Genomic DNA, 3,812 nt, shown 5'->3' on the forward strand with positions numbered 1-3,812 from the left:
AAATACTGATCCAGCGCAAAGGACAAATTTACATATTCTGCTTATGTCACAGATTCATATTCACAAAGGTTCATTTATACATTCATTGGTGGGGCCCATAACACCAACACACTTCACATCCACACAAAACTCACTAGAATCTGTACCCAGGAGAAGGGGCTGCTGGACATGTGGGTACCTTATTATCTATCAGGATACATTTTCTTACTACTTTATATATACCTTCTATATACACTTTTCAGAATCCTGACTTTATCATCAAGGCACTCCACTGTTTGGTCAATGGACCAACTAGTTGGACTGGTTGATGGTGAATTAGAACCTGCTAACACACAATTATAGTCTAGGAAATGTTTGATCTCTTCAATGATTAATTTAAGAATCACAAAACTCGATTCTTGTTATTTCAATGTTGTTTACCTGAATTATTAATCAATCCCTTTAATCTTGCACTTATTTACTGCAGTTCATAATTTGCAATTCAGATTTATTAAGGAGTATCAAGCATTTAGAATTTTCATTTAAGCATAAATTTAGGAAATTTACAGTAAAACATTTACCAATGAAGAGGCGACGATAGCTTCAGTTCGAACAGGGAGTTATCCACATTCTCAGGTAAAGACTCCCCTAGACAGGCTGTCTGACCCTCACCAAGGGATCAAACCGTCAGGCAAAAATACAGGATACAATGCAAAATCTCTGCAAAGTCCATACATCAATCCACAGCATGGATTAATTCCACACCCAGACTGGCAGCATTGAATTTAATGAAATAGAAAAGTCAGGAAATTTGAAAGAGGAATAACCACCCAAAAAGAACTCCCTCTCAAAGAAAACCCTATGACGAATGCAACCGCAACTCCAACTGCAACTCTCGAACTCCTCCCGAGCCAACAACGGTAAATGACAGATGAGGGGTTATTATACCTTTTCTTGCCTTACTTCATACAAAATATGGCAACTTTAGGGGAAGACCAAATGTTCTGATTGGACAGTTCGGGGTTATCAAATAGTTCATTGCACTCTTCCCAGTGCAAACTGGTCCTGCATAGTGATTGGTACATGAGTTCACAAATTGTGATGATCCTTCCGATTCCCATGTGGGGACCAGCAAATGTATCTTTTCAAGGCAAGAGGGTCCCATTGACAGGTTCATTCTTTGTCTCTTCCTTGGTTCTCATACGCTCATCTACTGGCTTGCGGTCAAGTCCACAACACATCGACCTTGGCAGGGAACACAATGTCAGGAGTTCATTTCACCTCGTGATCTCCAGAGCTATCTGGGCATGCGCAGAAATCATCGCGTGCACATGGTGGCATCTGGTTCAGAGAACGCCATCTTGAGTACTGCAGCCTAGTAGGCCCGAATGTTAACTAAGCGAAAATAGACATAACAGAAATTAATATGTAGAAATGAAGGTTATAATGTTCAAACCCACACTAATCCCAATATATATTAGTATCTTCCTAGCTGCAGCAACATTTAAAGTGATAATACTTACCATACGATAACTTTAAGCCACAATACAATCACAAAGCAATATAAACCAAGCAATTTTACTATTCTAACACAATCTAAGGCTAGTTTGCGTATCATTGTTAATTATTTAACTTTGCCATGCAATTAGCAATTTAGTTCCACGTGTATTTATGTTTATCAAGGTGCAAATATTGATTAGTACCACTTCCACTTCAAACATGTTATGTAAATTAATTTTAGAATGATTACGTAATTAATTTCATGCAACCTAGAGGAGGTATACAAAATCTTGTTTTACCTGCTGCATCAATATCATCCTGTCATTGACAGAACCGATGACCTCACTGCTGTCCTTGCTTGACGAGTTGAGGGCATTTGGGGAGGTGTCAGGGTTCAAAGTAAATCTCCAAAAATCTCAGATCCTGAACCTCTCGGTCAACTCGCCCCGGGTAGCGACGCTGCAGGCCTGGTTCCCATTTTTAGTGGGAGACAGAGACTATACAGTGCCCAGGCATTGTTTTTATATTCCAGACCAAACTACTGACCCTGTTGTAGGAAGGTAGGAGCCGACTACATGGTTACCCCCACTTTTGTCCTGGTGTTTTGTTGGTTTTTGACTAGTCTGATTGGGATCATGCTATCCAGGACCCCAGTCTATCTGCTTTCTCCCTTAAATTGCTATGTATATACTTTAGGTACACTCCAGATTGGATACTTAGCAGTCCCTAGTATATGGTACACCATGTACCCAGGGCATAGGTACCCCAGCGGCCTCCCATGGGCTGAAGCATGTATTATGCCACCCATGAGAGGACATTCAAAATAACACGACAGGCCTGTTACAGCAGACTGTGTAAGATGGTGCTTGCACCACTTACTAAGTTATAGGTTCACTATATCTATCTAAATCACTACACCCCTATGGCAGGCATTATCAATCCTGGAGGCATGGTGCTGGGTTTTATGTGAGAGGGTGCCCCTGCATGAGCAGAGCCCCTCTGCAGCCTTCGGATTTGTGATGCAGCCAGACATATATGTTTAAGTGCATTATAACCTCGCGGTAAATGCTAACTTTAAAATGACTGCCTAGAAACATGTTGGGTTTGGTATCAAACACCTTGGAATCATACCTCCACACCAGTAACTGGTGTGGGAGGTATGATTCCACCCTTTCAAAGGGACATGTGTGGGTCACCGGTCTACCCGGTACCAGTTTACTCAACCCGGGCAGCACAAAATGGACGCTGCCAGCCACAGACAAAATTCTGCTCTCCTGCTGCTGAGCCAAGCTCGAGCAGAGGAAGGCATGACAATAGACATCCTGTCACAAGGAGGTGTGACCACCTCCCATACAGGGTTTAGTGTATTGGGGCTGGGTGGGTGCACTCTGAGAGTGCCAGAAAGTCTGCATTGGGGGCACATTTGGTGTCCCTGTGCATAGTCCAGCTCAAACCGTTCTGGGAGCCATTGGCTCCTGCTCTGGTGTGAAACTGGACAAAGGACATGGGTGCAGCCACCCCTCTGTCCTGCCCCTCCCCTAGGAAGGTCCACAGAAGCTTTCCAACCCCTTCCCATGGGTATAAAGTGGGTTACCTGGCTATAGGACGTTAGATTTTACCTGAACAAGAGTCTGCCAAGAAGAAACCAAGTACTTTGACTGCCTGCACGACGCTGAACGACTAAAGAATCTCCCTTGGAGTAAAGGAGTTACTCCCCTGCAGAAGTAGGCACCTAAACGCATCTGACCGTTTTGCTTCTCCCAAGCTCCTTAGGACTACAAAGATTTCAGCAACACAAGAGGTGGCCTCCCAAAGGCGCCTGATTTAGATCTGACCTCTCAGCGATTCTGAGACCAGCATCCCTCATGGCGGCCGTGCAACCCGAACCCCTGTGCACTGCGTACATTTGCAAGTGCATATGCTTGTTGATAATTCCCGAGCTTGGTCATTGGACTCTGTGTAGTCCTGACCCCAAGCAGTAATTACACCGAAGATATCTGGTATCCACTCACCGAGTGTCCTGTGGGCTGGTACTTTGCAGACTAGCTTGAGGTCTCCTTGTGATCCCTGGTCCATAGGCCTGTCGGTCCTGGCATTTGTTCTTGGGCTTACCTGGTTGCTCCAGACATGCCCTGACTCTCCACTGCTTGGAGAGTCCCCTGAACCTTGCTGGTCTACACCGTAACCCGTTTACTCTATCTGTGTGGGTTGCATTTGCCAAGGCTTGTTGGTGCCCCAGCCGGACATCGACCCCTCAGCACTCGACATCCTTCATGGGACAGCTCACCTCCAGATCCTGGTTGTCCTCGACATCTTCTGGTCCCCGTGGCTGC

The sequence above is a fragment of the Triturus cristatus genome, chromosome 3_2 (genome assembly GCF_964204655.1).
Source record: "Triturus cristatus chromosome 3_2, aTriCri1.1, whole genome shotgun sequence".
Taxonomy (NCBI): Eukaryota; Metazoa; Chordata; class Amphibia; order Caudata; family Salamandridae; genus Triturus; species Triturus cristatus.